The 23765-nt window shown below is 38.2% G+C and overlaps 1 protein-coding gene across 2 annotated transcripts in view; it reads left to right on the top strand.

Annotated features, from left to right (window-relative positions):
- LOC136874711 (cubilin) overlaps positions 1 to 23765 on the top strand; it is a 107998-nt gene that overhangs the window by 67014 nt on the left and 17219 nt on the right. The gene's annotated exons all lie outside the window — the stretch shown is intronic.

Below are 23765 nucleotides of genomic sequence, written 5' to 3' on the forward strand. Positions count from 1 at the left end.
TCCGTATTGCTACAACCCTGCGACTATCAGGAATTAGAAGCAGTACTCCGCTCATGCTCAAATTCTTCCCCAGGTCCAGATAATGTTTCCTATCAAATGCTCCAATTACTACCTATTCGCGCAAAGAAGGTATTACTAAATAGGTATAATGATATTTTTCGCAATCACAGTACACCTGTTAGTTGGAATGAATTTTTCCTAATCCCCATTCTTAAAAACAAGCAGTTACCCACAGAGGTAAGTAATTATCGCGGTATAGTCCTCGGTTCGTGCATCCGTAAAGTGTTTCTAAAGATCTTACTTCGAAGAATCCTATGGGTATTAGAATACTATAACTTGACGCCTCGATATCAATATGCCTTTTTTAAGGGACGCAGTACATCTGATGCATTTAATAGTTTTGTTATCGATTTACTTTTAGCTCGTCATAGAAAACATAGTACCATAGCGGTTTTTCTTGATATTCAACGGGCTTATGATTCCGTACCTTTGCACATCTTATGGGAAAAACTTGCAACTCTTAAGATTCCTGAGGGATTTATTAGCATTCTCCGACAACTTCTGACTTATCGAACACTACGATTTAAATCGACGCCTTGTACACTCCAGCCCCGGCAGGTAAGTAATGGGTTGCCTCAGGGCGATATTCTGAGTGGTATTCTTTTCGCTCTTTTTATGAAAGATTTTGAAACGGTCATTTTACGTCATGCTCGCATACAGGCGTATGCTGATGATTTTTTGATTTATTGTACACACGAAGATTTACAGCTCTGTAGACAACATATTAGTCTCGCGCTTTATGAAGCTAGAACATGGTTAGAGGCCCATGGGTTAAATCTTTCCATAGCGAAATGTCGAGCAATGATATTTACACATCGCAGAACCTATGACCGATCGCCACTTGCCTTTGATCAGTATGAAATACCAGTGGTTATCCACCATAAATATCTTGGGTTATTTATCGATCAAAAACTTACATGGAAACATCATTTTTTATATTTGCGTTCGAAGAGTGAACGGTATATTCAGGTTATACAGGCCGTAACCCGTAGGCAATGGGGGGCAGATCCCGTTGTGGTGCTATCTCTGTACAAAACCACTATTCGGACGATATTGGATTACGGATCACATATTTTCGACGTAGCATCTTCTACTAACTTACATATTCTTAACACTTGTCAATATCAAGCAATACGATCCTGTATTGGAGCTTTAAAATCCACACCTACCAATGCCCTCCTCGTTGAAGCCTGCGAAGCTCCCTTACAAGTACGTAGAAAAATACTTGCAACGAAATATTTACTTAAAAAGTTTTCATTCACAAGTCATCCTCTAATTCCGAAGTTACAGTTACTCTCGGAGTATTATTCAGTTAGGCGCCAGGGTTTAAGCAAATTGCCTGCATTGTTTCATGCATTTAATACATTAAAGTCGAAGCAGTGTACCTTAATACACAGTGCTACTTTACTACCCTATACTTTACCCTATCCGGTTTCTCATTTTAAGCCTCAAATCATTTGGCCTATGCGTAATGGCTCTACTACATTTCCTTGTCTGCAGGGGATCGAGATATGTCCAGTTAAACGAGTGAAATTTTCTCATATTCCACGAAGCATAAACATTTTTACAGATGGGGCAAAGAACATTAATGGAGTCGGTTCCGCTTATTATATACCTTCTCTAAATTTTAGTGAACAATATGGTTTGCCTAGTGTCTGTTCGATTTTTACGGCGGAGCTATTTGCCATACAGCAAGCCTTACTTTTTGTTCAGCGAAAGGGATATACGCGAGCTACAATCTATACGGATTCGCTGAGTGCATTACAATCTTTGGTTTCTGATGAGTTATCCTATAATTGGTATATTTACAATGTCAAGAGTATCCTTTATATGCTTGACAATGTCGGTATTTCCATAACTTTAGTATGGGTACCAGGTCACGTGGGTATCGCCGATAATGAAAAAGCAGACTGTTTTGCAAAACAAGCTTCTCGTCTTCCTGTTCCGAATACTAACAATATGGTTCCAGCTTCTGATTATGTAGTTATTTTTCGACAGGAGGGACGTTCAGACTGGCAGAATTTCTTCCGACAAACTGCACAAGTCAAAGGTAAATTTTATTATCATTTACAACCAAGCCTTTTAGTTAAACCTTGGTTTATACGAGGATCTTATACTAGACGACATATTATTAACATCATTCGGTTACGGTTTAATCATGCCCTCACACCACAATATCGATCACGGTTCCATTTAACGCAAGATACCAACTGTTTGTGTGGTACAGATATCCGTAATGGCGATTCTAATCACATCCTCTTTGAATGTTCTTTGTATGCTAACCAACGTAAAAAACTTATGGCTAACCTCCAGCGACTTAAGCAGGTTTTTCCTACCAGTGTTTCTTGTTTGCTCTGTAATCCTACAGAAGAGATTATTAGAGTGCTAAATTTGTTTCTAGATGAAGCCAAGATCGTGTTATAATTTTGTCTATAATATCCAGTGAGAATTACTCATGCTTTCTCAGGTTCCATTTGAGTGATTCCTCATATCATTAGTGTATTACTTGTGAGTGCTATTTTGGATTCTTCATGTGGGTGACGCTTTAAACGCAGTGTGATTGCAAGATTGGAAGTTTCCCGTATGACAACAGTCTATACTAGCAAAATGGGGTAGTTATGTGATATAGTGAAGTTTCGTGTTTTGTGTTTTTTCTACTTGCAAGTTCAGGCATCAATTATTTAATTGAAGTGTTTTCATTTAGACTAGTGTGTTTACATGCGTAAGCGAGTATTGACTGGGTGAAATGTCGTAGACACAGCCCAATAAGCATCAGCAAGCAAGCAAGCAAGCAAGGTCTGAGTATTGGAGTCGGTCTTGGTTGAGCCAAGACCAACTACAGTTACATCAGACCGTAATCCAGAAAAAACATGGCGGACATCGGTGTGCGATATGAGAGGTTGAGGGAAAGGTTATACATGTTTATTCCGAGTCACCTAAAGAAAATATCACAAGTCGAACGTCAAGAAATGCAACTCACTAACGCAAAATATGAATAATCAAACACTAAAAGTGGCGTTATCGCGTATTGTAAGTCTAAATGAAATTTCAGAGGGGAAAATGATGAAGGGAGAATTATTGTATCAACGTCAGGTTGAAACAGACACAGAGTATAAAAATATTTCACATATGAATCTCCGGTCAGCAAATACGATGTCAACAAAGAACATTATTAACCTTACATGAAATACTATGTAACACCACCATTAACCACAGCCCATTATGTAAAACACGCAAAGAAATTTCTCCAACAAAATTTCAACCCTCCAAAATATATAGATTTATTAAATACACTGTGTACTTTTAACAAATAATGGTTATAAGGTCCCTTGAAAGTTATCATCGTTTGCATAGAAATTCAGGGAATTTATCCTCTCCTTACAATCGATCTAGTGGTACTGGGGGCAATACAAGCCGCACAGTGTACAGGAACACTGGGTTGAAGCATGATGGTAACCTCGTTGGTGACAAATTCTGTGGTGAAAGCCGTGCGCTGCAGTCCGCGTGAAGACATGTCGGAGTTCAAAGTTGAACTCTCCATACATCTGTGTTCATTGCTGGAGTTTCATAGAAGTCTGGATCTATTGCTGCAATCTTTTGCTGTCTTTGTTCGATGTGGGCTACATATGCTGGGGTGGATTCTAGATTATTGCTTATCATTATCTCCCTTATGAAAAAGTCCTTCAGATATTGGGTGATGTCAAACGCAGTTGTTTCGCTGCTAAGGTGACCCACATATATCCATACATTTCTTTGTTGAGTAGAAACACGCGATATTTGTATGATACACTTGACCATCTAAAGCACTCGTCACCTTAAAACTCACCGGAATTGATGGCATAATTGTATTAAAGAAAGAACATAATCCTCACGTTCACTCACGGGAAATGGGGTTAGGTTTAGTGTACGCATGTTGATTGTAAAACGTTGAAAATTAATTATATTATTCTTGCACCACCGTTAAGATTAATCCAAGATTAATTTAGTTTCTAAATCATAAATCTTGCTCATGGTTTTCGGATCTTTCTGGGACTGATTTAATTTTCTTTGTAGTAAGGTACGTTGGCTGATAGGGCAAATGCTAGGATAGGCATCATTAGTTTTAACTTCGTAAGTTTGCGCGGTACTCGCATTAGATCACCATCTTCTATGGGTATATAATGTCTTCCCTAACAATTCATTTGATTTTTAAAATAATAAAATGATTAATGCACACAACATTGTTAGTCCTATGATTCGGTTCGAAGTTTTCCTCACGACTGCTCTTAACCCAATTTTGCCTTAATACTAGGTCTTTTGGAAACGGGAACACTGAAGTCCTTGCTTACATCCAGGCACACAGCACATTAAACTATAAACATATTGCATAGGTAACTAAAAATGAAGAAAATACTTGGTTATAACCAAGACCAACTACAATATCTCAGACCTTAACCGACCTATTGAAACTGTCCATAATGGCGGTAGCTGGAGTGCTAGCATGCGTTTGTTTTGATTTGTGTAAGCCGTATTGTTGTTACCAAATATTTACGGAAATTTGAATATTATTAATCGTACATTATATTTATTTATAGTCTTAAGTAGGTTACAGATCCTATTTCAGTGCCTAAGAAGCTGTTTGTCCTCAAAGAGCTTATTTATTCCAACAATATCGATGGTGATTAGGTTAATGTTGATTCTCGTGTTCTTCTCTGAAAGTATTTTCTTCATTTTTAGATACCTATGCAGTATATTTATAGTTTAATGTGCTGTGTGCCTGGATGTATGTAAGAACTTCAGTGTTCCCGTTTCCAAAAGACCTAGTATTAAGGCAAAATTAGGTTAAGAGCAGTCGTGAGGAAAACTTCGAAACGAATCATAGGATTAATAATGCTGTATGCATTAATCATTTTATTATTTTTGAAATCAAATGTATTGTTAGGGAAGACATTATACACCCATAGAAGATGGTGATCTAATGCGAGTGCCGCGCAAACTTACGAAGTTAAAACTAATGATGCCTATCCTAGCATTTGCCCTATCAGCCAACGTACCTTACTACAAAGAAAATTAAATCAGTCCCAGAACGATCCGGAAATCATGAGCAAGACTTATGATTTAGAAACTAAATCAATCTTGGATTAATCTTAACGGTGGTGCAAGAATGATATAATTAATTTTCAACGTTTTACAATCAACATGCGTATACTAAATCTAACCCCATTTCCCGTGAGTGAACGCGAGGATTATGTTCTTTCTTTATATTAAAATACAATTATGCCATCAATTCTGGTGAGTTTTAAGGTGACGAGTGCTTTAGATGGTCATGTGTATCATACAAATATCGCTTGTACCTACTCAACAATACAGGTGGATTCTGCAGGGTTGAAATTTTGTTGGAGAAATTTCTTTGCGTGTTTTACATAATGGGCTGTGGTTAATGGTGATGTTACATAGTATTTCATTTAAGGTTAATAATGTTCTTTGTTGACATCGTATTTGTTGACCGGAGATTCATATGTGAAATATTTTGTATATTCTGTGTCTGTTTCAACCTGACGTTGATACAATAATTCTCCCTTAATCATTTTCCCCTCTGAAATTTCATTTAGACTTACAATACGCGATACCACTACTTTTAGTGTTTGATTATTCATATTTTGCGTTAGTGAGTTGCATTTCTTGACGTTCGACTTGTGATATTTTCTTTAGGTGACTCGGAATAAACATGTACAACCTTTTCCCTCAACCTCTCATATCGCACACCGATGTCCGCCATGTTTTTCTGGATTACGTTCTGATGTACTAATTGTAGTTGGTCTTGATTGAGCCCTTAAGTTGAGCCCTCCTCACAATTCCGACTTGGTGTAAACAAACATCGAGAGAATATGTTTTTGCAATAAGTGCAATGACAGCAGTTGATAACTCCTTAGAAATAAAGGCTGAAGTAAACGATTGCTTAATTTTAATAGTATGTACTGATATAATATAAGAATGTAATACTTCTGTGAATATTGAATTTTCACGACCGCATTGTAATCGAAACAGACTTTCAACGTAATAGGTCGTGTTACGTACATGTAGTACGTGTTGAAGAGATGTTAAGTACAGAACAAAAATGGCCAGCCGGACACCAGTGGGATCCGAACCCACAACCTCCCGATGTAATACTTCTCCTTCTCAAGATACAGTCGTGTGCATAACTGATTTCAAAGGTTAGGTTATATACTTCTGCGTCTTGTTAAATTTCAGAAAGGCTGTTCCCATGTAAATTTATAGTGAAAAGGTCATCATTACTGTACAGGAAGTTTGAAAGTTGTTTTCATAATACATGCGCGGTAAACCTAAGTTATGTAAGGCATTCAGAAGGCCGAAAACTGGTAAGTTTCCTGACCTGGAAGACGAGTTGCTTCATTACGCTACAGAGTTGTAAAATGATGGCTTTAGTATCTCGCATGGGATGCTACATTTCAAAGTGCGAACTAGCGATTAAAGGAGGAATCATTTGTTCGGATCTGAAAGAGAGACAGGCATCGCAAATGCGTTGGACGGAAGCAAATAGAGTAGAGATAATATGCGACACTTAGGGATTTTGCCTTGCTAAAATGGGAGACAAATCGACGGTGGCGCTCCTAGTGACTTGACCTGAACAAATCGCGCTAAATTCAAATATCAATGGAAATGCATATACGGAAATGAATAAATAAATTACGTTTAGAAAGAAAGTGTTATTGAGATATTAACTCGGAAGTTGCTAAAGAAATTCTGGATAAATGAATGAAGAATTATTTAAGAGGTTATTATTCAAAGACTGAAATTAGACATATAAATAAGAAGTGAAATGGACTGGTGTGAAATGGCTTGATCTTTCATTTATGCATTACTTTTTTATCTTTAGCATTCCTGCCTGAACTCTTACGGTTGGATTTGTCTTTTTTCTCATTTAAAAACATTGTATCATCACATTAAGAAACTTGTCAATAAAAATATCGGCACATTCCTTACACATATGATGCAATGAATTAACATTTAATAGCTGGACAATTTTCCTCTTAACATGAAGCCTACTAACAGAAAGATATTCCTTACACATATGATGCAATGAATTAACATTTAATAATAATAATAATAATAATAATAATAATAATAATAATAATAATAATAATAATAATAATAATGTTTTTGTTTTACGTCCCACTAACTACTCTTTTACGGTTTTCGGAGACGCTGAGGTGCCGGAATTTAGTCTCGCGGGAGTTCTTTTACGTGCCAATAAATCTACCGACACGAGGCTGACGTATTTGAGCACCTTCAAATAGCACCGGACTGAGCCAGCATCGAACCTGCCAAGTTGGGGTCAGAAGGTCAGCGCCTTAACCGTCTGAGCAACTCAGCCCGGCGAATTAACATTTAATAGCTGGACAATTTTCCTCCTAACATGAAGCCTACTAACAGAAAGATAATCTATAAAATCCCGGCTTTAATCTGAGAAGAGAGATAAAGAAAGAAAAGTATGAAAATGTTGTCGATAGTGATGCTTTAAGGAATATTTACGTACAATTAGAGCAAAAATGTAACATACCATTGGCTGTATTGTCGAGGATTTCTAAAGTCGCTGACCTGGAAATGATCTGAACGGATCTTATAATTCTTATATAAGCGTAACGTCCCTTCTTTCTTGTACACCTTATCCAAATCGCTTCTGTGACATTTCAAAACCCACAGATCAAACCTACAACAACACATCGGTATTGAAGGTTAACTGTTGCACTATAGAATAAAATATGCGTATTACATTTTATGCCAGTTAAAATATGGGTCGAGAAGGTCAGAAGATTATGAAGTACTATAAAAATCTCTGTCACTGGAAGAATATATATCCAAACACAATATTACTTACATGTTCTTGTCACGAGGGAACCTGAAGAACGACCGCGCATTTTTCTCTACTTCGTAATTACTGCAGCCAAACACAGCACATACCTTTCCCCTCATGTTGAGAGGAGATATCAATGAATGACACACACTACTATTTATTTATGTCAACTCACTGAAAACGCACAAATAACACCAAAAACTTCACATAAAAATACACGTGCTCTTATGAGAGAATCAGTACTGTTCAGGTCTATCCGCTAGAGTGAGCTCCAGTAGCTGTCCCTCGATATCTCACTCAGTGTCGCGTATTAAGGCCACCACACACAGAAAGCTAGGCTAAGCTAAGCTAAGTTACGCGGTGTTGTGAAAAATATCGCTCCTGAAGCATTTAAGTACGATGACACACACAGGCCGCTATGCTAAGCTGTACCATGCCAAGCTAAGCTAAGCCAAGCCAGACAGATCGCTAGGTAGGCGATTTTCTTGGCTGTAGCTGGCCTGGTGCATGCGCTTTTCATTTCTGAGCAGTTGGTCTGGCGGGCTATCGTGTGTGTTTAGTCGTGTCGTGTGAGTCTGTTCTGGTAGTTCTTCGATATTTTAATACAATGAATAACGGGTCAAAAGAAGAACGACTAATTGAGGAGGTGAAAAGATATCCCGGCCTTTATGATACATCATCAAATTACTACAGAGATTTGATAAGATAGGAAAACTGTTGGCAAGAAATAAGTTCAGTACTTCAAATTGATTGTAAGTAGGCTACCATTTATAAATTAGCTAAATAATTGCAATTTTGACCATTCTAATTGTTTGAGAAGAATACTTTTTCCATATGGCTTTACGCACATTATTTACAATTTAGCAGATAATGTTCTGCAACTGTATGCCATATTCTTAACTATATCAGCAGTTACTAAGAACGTGAAAGGTAAAATAATACCGTATATTGTTTTAGGCAAGGAACTTAAAAACTTATGAAAAAAGACTGAGAGAATGTTTTAGGGAGGCACTGATGAGACAAAAAGAGGGTAAAAGTGGACAGGAAGTGAAAAAATGGAGTGGAGATTCCACAAACAAATGGAATTCTTTCTGCTTTATATTTCTACAAGAAGGTGAGCTGTCATTTTAACGCACGCAGTATAACTGATATTTAAATTTTTTAAATATTAAAAATTGATGAAATTATAAGTGAATTTATATGTTGAGTATTTTATAATTTAAAACGCATGTAATTCATTCGAGGTTATAAGAAAAGAAAAACGTCTCGATTTGTTATGTTTTGCCGCTAAGACATTATAAATGCAACCCCCCCCCTTAGGGGTTACAAGTTACAGAAATAATAAAGAGAAAATATGTGATACCGTTGTGCATTTACCAAATATATACACTACACGAGGCATAACAAAATGAACGAAATTAAATTATGAACACTTTAACCACAGAAACTAAAACGAACAGGATAACCAACATGACAGCTACGAAAGGATAACAGGGAAGCGGCTGGGAACCATATCCAGGGAGTGGAAGGTATTGGTAATACTGAAGAAGCGAAGTCAATGTAATCCTAAACTTTACTTAACAATTTCGATGCAAATTCAAATATAAAACAATAACAAATACACCATTAAAATTTGACGACATTGTTACAGCTGTTATTATAGTATACCACGAGGTTAGATATAAGATATGTAAGTTTTCACCGGAACATTGCACATGATGTTCCACTGTTTGTGGCGATACTTTTAAAAACCAAAGCAGTTTGAAAGAAGTAAGAGAAAGGTAAATTTACATTAAAGTGAAGATGTACATGTAAGGAAATAACGTTTAAAATATAATCATGGAGCAGAGCGCCTTCAATGGGTAGCCCCCTCAAAAATACTTCTGAGACAGGGTACCTGACCTAAAGGGGAAAACTCCACGATGAAGCAGAAAGAACGAGACAGTCCCGAGGAGAATTTACATTTACTGATTACTTCGAACGGCGTATAAAATTTAATTTACCTGAACAACAAAACGGGAACTGTCTTACCGAAATGGCTAAGTCATATTAATTAAATTCGGTAGCTAAAGAAAACACGGGTACGCTCCGGCAAAGAAAATTTAACGAAACACTACATTTGAAACTGAATACCAGAAAAGTGAAAAATAATAAAGTGCTTACCGGATGGTGGAGCCAAGAAGACCCATACCTTAGGAGGTGACCGTTCCCTTCACTGGTCAAACAAGCTGCCTCTGTGGATCAGCGGTAGAGTGTCGGCCTCCGGATCCCAAGATAGCGAATTCAAACTCGGCAGAGGTAGTCGGATTTTTGAAGGGGCGGAAAAAAGTCCATTCGACACTCCATGTCGTACGATGTCGGCATGTAAAGATCTCTGGTGACACATTTGGTGTTTACCCGACAAAATTCATTAAATCTCAGCCATAGACGCCCAAGAGAGTTTCGGTTTACTCGGTCCGCCATCTAGTGGGGGCCTAGAGTAAAACGGAACGTCGAAATTGACGAGCAGACAGCCAGATGGCGTCAAATGGAAATGTCTGCACACGGTAGCTGAGGCCATACGATTATTATTATTATTATTATTATTACTGGTCAAACAGAAAAGACCTCTTCGCAGAGCCAGGCTCTAGTGACGACGCTTCTTTCCGGAAATTACGAAATCTTACAAATGGCCAATGAGCGTCCGATCTTTCCCTTCACCAACCAATCACATTTACTTTTATTTTCTCCAATAGGAGCACAATAATTAGTGCTGACCAAGAACATTTGGGAATCCTCGAGAAATTACAAAATTGATGCAACTTTACGAAACCGGAAATCTCCCACGCTGATGTGGAACGTTTGGTACAGTATGCACCAGAATTACCATGACGATAGAATAATTTTAAAATCATATTAACACCAAACAAATTAAACAATTCCAAAATTCACATACCGAGGAGAGACAAAAGTGAAAACAAATGAATAAATACATTACATATATACAATTTCATCGCCATTTTCCGAGTCCAAAAAATAGAATCCCAATAATCACAACATACTCCCCCCTTTAATTTGGAGCACAGCTCCAAAAATAAAAATTTTATTCACAATTTTAGCAGACCAGTTTCTGCATAAAAATCACTGAAAAATAAAGGACATAACATAATGTTCATTGAAAGAGAAAGTACATAACATATACACTAAAGAGATACAAATTTCCTTCTCACTTCTCATTTCATGTTCTTAAAGCACCACAATGAAATTATTTTCTTTCAAAAACATTTAAACGTTCACTGAAAAACAAAATAAAAAACTTTGGACACCAAACAAAAATGACATCTTTTAGATTGAGTGTTTAGTCTTTTTTAATTTATTTATCTACACTATGGCACCACGAGTTCTTGCTGTTCATGTGACTGATGACGCGGCCGTGGTCTTCAGCCTCCACATTACAACTCAAATTAGGCGAGTACGCACAGTCTAGCACGACTGGCGTCATTAGAAAATTCTTTTACGGCGCTGTTAGTTGACATGTCGAAGGATAGATGAGATCAGAGTATGTCTGGTAAACATTTAATCAGGATCTTAGTATGGCATGATGGTCACCACCATGCAAACGGTCCCCTTTTTTGACTAGGGACGTCAGGTTGTCAGGCAGGAACAGTAGTTGTCACCTGGACATCTGGTCACAGGGTTGCAGATCAGAATGGCAGAGCCCAAGACATATCGCACCTCTCCTCTGGGTACGATAGCAGAAATGGGGATAGTATCCCCCTCCGGCCACGGCCACTGCAACAGAAATTTATCCGCAGCAGACAGGGAATTTAAAAGCTAAAGCCACCCTGGTGGACAAGAGCTTGGAGGCACCCAACTGGTGTCTCCTCGACCTTCATTCGGGAGGTTACCCCCACAGGTTTGGGTACCTCAAGAAAAAATTGAGGAAATTTTTGAAAGAATCTCAAAAAACTCTACCGGAGTTTACCCTGATTTCAAAATTTGGACAACAATCCCTAGTTATGAAGATCTTAATTCTACCCCAAAATACACACTAAATTATATCTAACATGATTATAAATAACCCGTCCCATTACAGCTAACGTAACTTAACTAAATTATTAACTACAGAACCCGAAAAATGGTGCGCACCAATTAATTAAAATTTGCTTACAACTAATTCCTTATAACTACCCCAAAACAAAATAGTTTCTAAAGTATTGTCTCATACCTAGGGAATCTTTATCTGAGACCAATGGACACGACTGATCCTCTTTCTTTCAGGATCACTGACTAACAATGACACAGGGGTTAAGAATTTCAAAATTGTGTAGGGACCTCTAAATCTTGGGGATAACTTGCTAATTACATGGTCCGCAGCACTACTAATGGTATGAGTCTTCACATAGACCTGGTCACCCACAGACAGATTGTGCGGTCTTCGCCCGTGATTATAGTAACGTTGAACTTTAGCGTAATATACCTTCAAATTTTTACGCGCACGATGCCAAGCAGCACGGATCGTTTCTGGATTAGCGACATCAGGTAGAAGATCGCTAATGGACCATAGATTGGAAAGTGGAGTATTAGGGATGAACGCTAGCATCAATGAGGCAGGAGTTTGCTTGTGACTTTCATGAACAGCGGTATTGAAAGCAAATGATAGCCAATTAAGTGAAGAATCCCACTTTTAATAGTCAGAAGAATGGTATGCAATAAGAGCAGATCTTAGGTTCCGATTAATTCTTTCAGCATAATTAGGTCTGGGATAGTAAGGTGTGGTAGTCACATGAGATATAGATAGGTCAAAACAGAAGTTACGGAATTGCACAGATGTAAAAGCTCTAGCATTATCACTCACCAAAAGTTGACAGGGTCCAAATGAAGCAAAGATCTGTTTTAAGAAAGAAATAGTAGTACTAGCATTAGCCATGCGAGTAGGAAACAGCCATGTAAAACGCGAGAATGCATCAACACACAAGTATGAAACGATGGCCGGTCCGTGATCGCGGGAATGGTCCGATGTATTCAATAAATAGTCTCTCCATAGGGCGAGATGCTTGCTCAGATGACAACAGACCAAGGCGAGTATTGGGAGCAGGTTTACTAATGTTACAGGTTTTGCAAGATTTGACCATGGTGCGGATTTCACCATCCATAGATTTCCAAATGAAATGCTTACGAATTTTCTCTCTGGTTTTAAATACACCAAGGTGTCCGCCAACCGGGGATTCATGAAAATATTTGAAAAGAGCAGGAACTAAATTTGCTGGTACAACAATTTTGGGATCTCTGCGACCACGAGCAGGACAACACAGAACACCATTTTTGAGGACATATGGTTTGACATGTTCACCAGATTTAATCCTGTCAACAATACCCTTCAATTCAGGATCGTCTTCCTGATGTTTAGAAATATCTTTAAAAAGGACTGGGGAAGTGGTCAAAACCACATTAAGAAAGGCCGAAATTTGTTCAGGAGAGGGATCAGCAGAATCTAATTGAGGATCAGAACTGCCAGGGTAGAACATCCTACTAAGAGTGTCAACAATAACATTTTGAGTTCCACGAATGTGACGAGCTTCAAATTGAAAAGCTGAGATGTGTACTGCCCAGCGCGCAACACGACCAGTTCTTCTTGGCTTGGCCAGTACCCAACTCAATGCCTGATTGTCTGTTTCAAGATCAAAAGGTAGATGTTCAAGATACATTCTAGATTTCCCCAAGGAGAAAACAACAGCTAAGGCTTCCAATTCATATATAGAATAGTTGCGTTCAGCAGGATTTAAACTACGAGAAGCATAAGAGGTAGGACGACGTCCATCTTCAAATTCCTGAAGGAGAACACCAGATATACCTGTAGATGAGGCATCGGTTTGGAGAATGAAACGTTTAGAAAAATCTGGCATCGCCAGCACAGGAGCATTACATAAGCCAGATTTTAGATCATAGAAAGCTTCAAGTTGGGCATCACCCCACTCAAATTTAGCATCTTTTCTCCTCAAGGCATTTAATGGGGCTGCTCTTTCAGCGAAATTGGGGATGAATTTACGAAAGAAATTGACCATGCCAACGAACCTAGCGACAGCTTTGACATCTTTAGGAGTAGGAAAATTTTGGTTAGCTGCAATACGAGATTGGTCAACAGAAACACCTTTCTCTGACACGATATGGCCTAGGAAGGACATCTGAGGCTGTGCGAAAGTAACTTTGCTAGCCTTAAGGGTTAGTCCAGCTTTACGGAGTCTTTCAAGGACTTTATTGATATGAACAAGGTGTTCTTCAAAGGTTTCGCTAAAAATTACCAAATCGTCGAGATAATTATAAACGAAATTGAATTCAATGTCTGACAACACGTTATCCAGCAGCCGAGTCAAAACAGCGGCTCCCGTTGCCAGCCCGAACGGCACGCGCTCAAATTCGTAGAGGTTCCAGTCAGTGGCAAAAGCCGTGAGATGCTTGGATTCCTCAGCAAGAGGTATCTGATAGTACGCCTGATTCAAATCAAAAGTGGTAAAAATTTTGGCATTAGCAAACCAAGAGAAACAAGACTGTAAGTCAGGAAGCGGAACAGATTGAAGCACAACTCTCTTATTCAACATCCGATAGTCTATTACAGGCCGAAAACCACCCTGTGGTTTAGGGACTAAGAATATGGGAGAAGAGTATGCAGATTTAGAAGGACGAATTACACCATCAGAAAACATTTGGTCGATGATAGCCTTAAGGGCTTTCATCTTAGGAGGTGATAACCGGTACGGAGGAGAACGAACAGGTACATTGTCAGTTACTTCAATTTTATATTCCAAAACATTGGTCACACCTAACTTGTCTGTGAACACATCAGGAAATTTATCACAAAGATTCCTAAGCTGGTTGGCCTGGTCAGCAGGCAAATGATTAAAGTCAAAAGCTTTTGGTTCACTTATGTCCTCAGAGACAGCACTGACATGATAAGGAAGGATAGGAGAACGGTTACACAATTTAAAGATCCTCATCGAAAATTTAAACTGGAATTCATTGTATTGAAGATCCAAAACCATACCAGTTTTGGCAATATAATTTGCACCGAGAATGAAAGGACAAGATAAATCTTTCGCCACTAGCACAGGCATTTTCCATGTGAAATTACGTATTCTAATTTTGAGATTCAGATTTCCAATCAAATTCAAGGAATTAGAATTATCCGTATGGCAGGTTAAAGACGCAGGTTTTAAAGCAGGGAATTTACAAACATATTTTACAGAGTTATACAATTTCTCACTCATCAAGGTGAGGCTACTTCCAGAGTCAATTAAAGCACAAACAGGTTCATTGTTCACTTCTAGACATATGTAAGGTAATTTACATGGAGGAATAGCAGAAATACCACAAGATTTTGGAAAATTGATACTAGGGTCAGACTGAGGCTTATAACCGACTACAGGGTCGGGTGAATCATCATCTAATTGACAGCGATAACAGACGAAACATGAAGATACACTGAGTTTTGGCACAAGAATCGGCGGCTAGTCATCTGGAATTGCTATTACCAGAACGCCCAGAACCGAAAGAATTGCGAGGACACTGTCTAGAAAAGTATCTATTTGACCCACAGTATCTGCAAGAAGTAGTGGATGGAGAAACTCTATTCTCATTCGGATTTGAATTGCCTAAGGGCTCAATCTTAGGACAATTCCTTTGAAAATTTTGAAGTTGACCACCCATAAAAGTTTTTGAATTGCCTAAGGGCCCAATCTTAGGACAATTCCGCTGGAAGTGATACGTAGAACCACAACTATAGCATGCACGTGAATTACGTGGCTTGGAAGAAGTAGAAACGGTACTAGTGACCTGAGAAAACATGCTCACAGGAGGAGGAGCTAACGCAACACGTAACTGGCCGGCATACCTAATGCCTGCAGCAGAAACAGTGATAGCTTCCAACTGAGCGAACGTAGCGGGTCGTGATGACAGAGCAAGATACGACCGATAATTTGGTGCAAGACCCTCAATAATGCTAGCAATCATTTGAGGCTCAGAATAATTTAGCATAAAAATCCTAGCATTGAACTTGATGTCCTGGATGTATTCAGACAATGTCTCATTCAAATGCTGCACACGAAAATAATGCTTTCGCACCAAAGAAGACAAAGCACGGGAAGGAATAAAAAACTCAAGCACATGTGCATGAAATTGGTCAACTGTCCACTTTTCTGAAATGGCTCTTATGACATGCTCCGAAAGAGCTCCAGATACATGGGTATATAACACTTGGAAGAAATTGTCACTACTTAAGGAATACACATTACCCTGATCTTTAAATTCAACCAAAAAACGTAGAAACTGAATGACTTCGTCAATCGAGTAGCAGTGAACTTGCCTACACCCTTAAATATAGCAGTTAATGGGTGAGGCAAATTAGAAAAAAATTGAGAAGTGGCAGGTGTAATAGGTACCTGAACAGCACTGGATTGATTAAGAGAAGGCATCACAGTAGAATAGAAATCTTGATTTGAACGTCCCTGGGATATGGTAGGTGTACTAAAAGTGAGGTTAGGACTGCAGCTAGATTGCATCGAAACCGGCACAGATATTCGCATTTGTGAAACATCTTCACACATTTGTGACACCCTTGAAGCATTTGCTACAGGTGACACTTGGACACGGGGATACCTTTGCACAATAGGAAGAGAAACAAATTGGGTCGCAACCGGAGGTTGAGATAAAGACACAGTAGAATTAACACCCTTAGGAACGGTTGACATAGCAACTTGCGTACAAGAAGCACCACTATAATTATTCACGGGCAGAGAAGCACTGGTAAATACAGCAGGAGAAGATTGCAGGGGAATATCATTACACGTTAACACTGTACTAATTTGTGAAGCAGTAGATACAGAAACAGTGTCACTATCACACGTTTCAGATCGAATCGGCACATTAACTATTGAACTTGAACTAGGCAAGGAATTACCTTCTAGCATTCCAACAATTTTATCAAGAATATCACAAAACTGCAATAACAACGATTCGCACTCGCATCACTCATCTTCAGATAAATTATGAGCCAACAGGTCGCGAATCCTGTCCACGCAATGCTGCACTTGGCCTTTCGCACGTGTTAACTGTGCATCAGACGGTCTAGAAGAACAAAATGACACAATAATAGTTTTATATTCTACGATTTTTTCTCTAACAATCGACAAAGATGCGCACACTTCATCTGTTGATAACCCTGGGACGAAAACAGGTTCATTTAGCGATCGTTTCAACAAGCTCGAGTCATCCCTAACCCTTCCAGTCGAATTCAACTTACGAATACGAAGTTCGTAAGCTAATTCCTCCTTCCTCAAATGGGACGGACCTGGGATAGCACGAGACATGTTGATAAAAAAGAAACACTACGAGATAATACTTAAATTTTAGGTTATAAACATCGAATTACCTTCAACTTTGCTTCTTCAGCAACCACGCTCCGCTACCATACTGCAACCCCCCCTTTGGGGTTACAAGTTACAGAAATAATAAAGAGAAAATATTTGCTACCGTTGTGCATTTACCAAATATGTACACTACACGAGGCATATCAACATGTACGAAATTAAATTATAAACACTTTAACCACAGAAACTAAAACGAACAGGATAACCAACATGACAGCTACGAAAGGATAATAGGGAAGCAGCTGGGAACCATATCCAGGGAGTGGAAGGTATTGGTAATACTGAAGAAGCGAAGTCAATGTAATCCTAAACTTTACTGAACAATTTCGATGCAAATTCAAATATAAAACAATAACAAATACACCATTAAAATTTGACGACATTGTTACAGCTGTTATTACAGTATACCATGAGGTTAGATATAAGATATGTAAGTTTTCACCGGAACATTGCACATGATGTTCCACTGTATGTGGCGATACTTTTAAAAACCAAAGCAGTTTGAAAGAAGTAAGAGAAAGGTAAATTTACATTAAAGTGAAGATGTACATGTAAGGAAATAACGTTTAAAATATAATCATGGAGCAGAGCGCCTTCAATGGGTAGCCCCCTCAAAAATACTTCTGAGACAGGGTACCTGACCTAAAGGGGAAAACTCCACGATGAAGCAGAAAGAACGAGACAGTCCCGAGGAGAATTTACATTTACTGATTACATCGAACGGTGTATAAAATTTAATTTACCTGAACAACAAAACGGGAACTGTCTTACCGAAATGGCTAAGTCATATTAATTAAATTCGGTAGCTAAAGGAAACACGGGTACGCTCCGGCAAAGAAAATTTAACGAAACACTACATTTGAAACTGAATACCAGAAAAGTGAAAAATAATAAAGTGCTTACCGGATGGCGGAGCCAAGAAGACCCATACCTTAGGAGGTGACCGTTCCCTTCACTGGTCAAACAGAAAAGACCTCTTCGCAGAGCCAGGCTCTAGTGACAACGCTTCTCTCCGGAAATTAGGAAATTTTACAAATGGCCAATGAGCGTCCGATCTTTCCCTTCACCAACCAATCACATTTACTTTTATTTTCTCCAATAGGAGCACAATAATTAGTGCTGACCAAGAACATTTGGGAATCCTCGAGAAATTACAAAATTGATGCAACTTTATGAAACCGGAAATCTCCCACGCCGATGTGGCGCGTGTGGTACAGTATGCACCAGAATTACCATGACGATAGAATAATTTTAAAATCATGTTAACACCAAACAAATTAAACAATTCCAAAATTCACATACCGAGGAGAGACAAAAGTGAAAACAAATGAATAAATACATTACATATATACAATTTCATCGCCATTTTCCGAGTCCAAAAAACTAGAATCCCAATAATCACAGCATACTCCCCCCTTTAATTTGGAGCACAGCTCCAAAAATAAAAATTTTATTCACATTTTAGCAGTCCAGTTTCTGCATATTTTTAAATATAATGAATTTACCTTTAAAAATCACTGAAAAATAAAGGATATAACATAATGTTCATTGAAAGAGAAAGCACATAACATATACACTAAAGAGATACAAATTTCCTTCTCACTTTTCATTTCATGTCCTTAAAGCACCACAATGAAATTATTTTCTTTCAAAAAACATTTAAACGTTCCCTGAAAAACAAAATAAAAAACTTTGGACACCAAACAAAAATGACATCTTTTAGATTGAGTTTTTAGTCTTTTTTAAATTTGTTTATTTACACTATGGCACCACGAGTTCTTGCTGTTCGTGTGACTGATGACGCGGCCGCGGTCTTCAGCCTCCACATTACAATTCAAATCAGGCGAGTACGCACAGTCTAGGACGACTGGCGTCATTAGAAAATTCTTTTACAGCGCTGTTAGTTGACATGTCGAAGGATAGATGAGATCAGAGTATGTCTGGTAAACATTTAATCAGGATCTTAGTATGGCATGATGGTCACCACCATGCAAACGGTCCCCTTTTTTGACTAGGGACGTCAGGTTGTCAGGCAGGAACAGTAGTTGTCACCTGGACATCTGGTCACAGGGTTGCAGATCAGAATGGCAGAGCCCAAGACATATCGCACCTCTCCTCTGGGTACGATAGCAGAAATGGGGATAGTATCCCCCTCCGGCCACGGCCACTGCAACAGAAATTTATCCGCAGCAGACAGGGAATTTAAAAGCTAAAGCCACCCTGGTGGACAAGAGCTTGGAGGCACCCAACTGGTGTCTCCTCGACCTTCTTCAGCAACCACGCTCTGCTACCATACTGCAACCCTCCCCCCTTTGGGGTTACAAGTTACGGAAATAATAAAGAGAAAATATTTGCTACCGTTGTGCATTTACCAAATATGTACACTACACGAGGTATATCAACATGTACGAAATTAAATTATAAACACTTTAACCACAGAAACTAAAACGAACAGGATAACCAACATGACAGCTACGAAAGGATAACAGGGAAGCGGCTGGGAACCATATCCAGGGAGTGGAAGGTATTGGTAATACTGAAGAAGCGAAGTCAATGTAATCCTAAACTTTACTGAACAATTTCGATGCAAATTCAAATATAAAACAATAACAAATACACCATTAAATTTTGACGATATTATTACAGCTGTTATTACAGTATACCACGAGGTTAGATATAAGATATGTAAGTTTTCACCGGAACATTGCACATGATGTTCCACTGTTTGTGGCGATACTTTTAAAAACCAAAGCAGTTTGAAAGAAGTAAGAGAAAGGTAAATTTACATTAAAGTGAAGATGTACATGTAAGGAAATAACGTTTAAAATATAATCATGGAGCAGAGCGCCTTCAATGGGTAGCCCCCTCAAAAAGGGGAAAACTCCACGATGAAGCAGAAAGAACAAGACAGTCCCGAGGAGAATTTACATTTACTGATTACATCGAACGGCGTATAAAATTTAATTTACCTGAATAACAAAACGGGAACTGTCTTACCGAAATGGCTAAGTCATATTAATTAAATTCGGTAGCTAAAGGAAACACGGGTACGCTCCGGCAAAGAAAATTTAACGAAACACTACATTTGAAACTGAATACCAGAAAAGTGAAAAATAATAAAGTGCTTACCGGATGGCGGAGCCAAGAAGACCCATACCTTAGGAGGTGACCGTTCCCTTCACTGGTCAAACAGAAAAGACCTCTTCGCAGAGCCAGGCTCTAGTGACAACGCTTCTCTCCGGAAATTAGGAGATCTTACAAATGGCCAATGAGCGTCTGATCTTTCCCTTCACCAACCAATCACATTTACTTTTATTTTCTCCAATAGGAGCACAATAATTAGTGCTGACCAAGAACATTTGGGAATCCTCGAGAAATTACAAAATTGATGCAACTTTACGAAACCGGAAATCTCCCACGCCGATGTGGAACGTGTGGTATAGTATGCACCAGAATTACCATGACGATAGAATAATTTTTAAAATCATATTAACATCAAACAAATTAAACAATTCCAAAATTCACATACCGAGGAGAGACAAAAGTGAAAATAAATGAATAAATACATTACATATATACAATTTCATCCCCATTTTCCGAGTCCAAAAAAATAGAATCTCAATAATCACAACAATAAACATTTCACTAATAAAATGAACAACGTGAATAATTGCGTGTGAAGCACAAGGACAGTTCAATATGCTCATTCTCCATAAACAGATCTCCGTGTGTCTGTGTCATTTCTTAATATACGTTTGGATGTGTATTAATAGCTTAATTTTCCTTACAGCACACATTCAAACATTGACAGGCAGGAAACATATGAACGTCAAGAGATAACTGAAGTAGCCACCCAGATGACTGTGATAGTCCGGAATGTGATGACCTACACTCCCTATCACATATATCTGATTCATCATCTGTTCCGTCCGTCCCCACACCTACACAATCTCAGCCAGTCGAACCCCTTCGAAAAAAATCATGCCACCGAACAGTAGTGCAGAGAGAGCAATTCATTATTTACAACAGCAAGATAATAAAAGTGCTGCCTATCATAGTGTAGCTTAGCTTTTTATTCGTGTCATAGCACACCACAGCTTGGCATCACTTAGTGTAGCATAGTGCAGCGCAGCTTAGCTTAGCTTTCTGTGTGTGGTGGCCTTTAACTCTACTGCATTTGACGGAAGTGAGGTTGATGCAGTACGGGATGGTGACCAGAATGATGCACGCGCGAATAGCGCAGAGATTGATGGTAGTGACAATGAATAGGGTAAGTATGCCAGTTGTCTTATTTCAATAGCCTAATTCAAATTTTACTTTTTCTTCAGGAATACGATCTTTTGCACACAAATCCCTTCATATATCACGCAATGAAAATGTTCACACTTATTTTTGATCAGAAAAGTGCGAGATATGTGAGCAAATACGGTGTCACCGTTCCTAAATGAACTAATGTTAAGATAGCCCTAAAAATAAAATTTTATTATTATTATTATTATTATTATTATTATTATTATTATTATTATTATACACACATCTCCCACTGGTAAATAAAATAACAATTGATGGGCAAGAAATCAAAATTGTTGTAAAATTTAAGTGTTTAGGAGATATCATAACTGTAATCTTAATGAGAAACCAGTTTGGCATAACAGAATAAATAAATTAAACAAAGTGAATTATATTACCAAGATTACACTCAATAAAAGTAATGCTTATTGATAGCAGCAAAATTAAGACATTATAAAACAGTCACACAGCCAGAAATAACTTATGTTAGTGAAACCATTTTTAAACTACGGTACTAATACAGCTGAAACAGACAAAATACTTAAGACAGAAAGAAGAAGAATTAGAACATGCATAAATAAACAGGATCAAGTTAATGGACAATGGAGAATAGCATCAAATAAAACAGTTTATAAGGAAATTGAACCAGTATTGAGAACAATTAGGGAAAAACGTATATAATTCTTTGGACATCTTATTAGATAACACCTGACACCAGAATTAGCAGAAGAATAATTGCAAAATTATGGAATAGCAAGACCAAGATTAAATGGAACATGGAAATTAAGGAGGATATTATAGAAGTACAAATAACAATTGACGTTCTCAAAAAAAAGGAGAATTTTTTTTGCTAGTTGTTTTACGTCGCACTGACACAGACAGGTCTTATGGCGACGATGGGATAGGAAAGGGCTAGGAGTGGGAAGGAAGCGGCCGTGGCCTTAATTAAGGTACAGCCCCAGCATTTGCCTGGTGTGAAAATGGGAAACCACGGAAAACCATCTTCAGGGCTACCGACAGTGGGGTTCGAACCTACTATCTCCCGAATACCGGATACTGGCCGCACTTAAGCGACTGCAGCTATCGAGTTCGGTAGCAGAAAAATTAAGATACTTTAAGACACACAGACCAGGCTACACACCAAGATCAATAAAAGGTCTAATGGGAGAGTATTTTCAACAGAACAAAGGAAGGCAGCATCTCTCAGAATGAAAAAGTGTTGGCTGATAGGAAATCAAGAAATCTTTGGTATAATTGACTAGAGTGGTGAAATGTAAAATAAAATAAAATTTATTATTATTATTATTATTATTATTATTATTATTATTATTATTAGTTTGTATGTACTATGTTGATTCAACAGTTTCTTCCCTTTCTGTTAAATCTCTTTTTATTTCTCGATGTTTCTCTCTTCACTTACTCAGTCCAAATGGTACTGCTCTTCTTCCTATGAATGTTACTGGAGTTTTGTAACTTTTGCTGCGTGGTTATCATCATTATTAAATGATGCATACATTTATACACAGACTGTTTCAGCACTCCAGCATGTCTCCACAATCCTCGCCAGCTCTGTGGCCTCATTTAGTTCCGCACCTCCAATCGTTAGGTTGTTAACAACTCGTACCCTCCATGGCCGAGTCCATTATTCTATAGTTCCGTTTCTATGAGTTTCGACTTGACAGCTGATTCACGATAACATGAACGGAAATGTATATACTCGAATATAAGTCCAGAATCAATTCATCTTTGTAGCAACATGTGTAACTCACAAAGATTAACAATAACACATAATGTATTTAGGATAAGGCTATAAGATTAAAATAGATCAATGCTTGAACAGATAAAAAGTGAGAAAATTAAATTAAATTTCTACTCACCATCTAGAAGAGCTCGCGTTGCTAATTGATTCAATTTCTAAGGAAGGAAGAATCCTACAAATGGAATACACCAATAATATCTGAGTCACTATCAGAATTGTCATAGTTTGTTGAGGTTTCACTCTTTCGCTTGACTGTAACAAGATAATAACATCTTCAACAAAATCGTCAATGATACTTTCTCTCTCCCAAGCTTCACTTATCTCGGATTATGTCTCACAACTTGCACTTACATGGCCTACGGCTTCCCAAAGAAGTCTTTCAATTTCTGAAGCTGTGAAG

Source organism: Anabrus simplex, chromosome 5 (assembly GCF_040414725.1).
Source record: "Anabrus simplex isolate iqAnaSimp1 chromosome 5, ASM4041472v1, whole genome shotgun sequence".
In the NCBI taxonomy this organism is placed as follows: domain Eukaryota; kingdom Metazoa; phylum Arthropoda; class Insecta; order Orthoptera; family Tettigoniidae; genus Anabrus; species Anabrus simplex.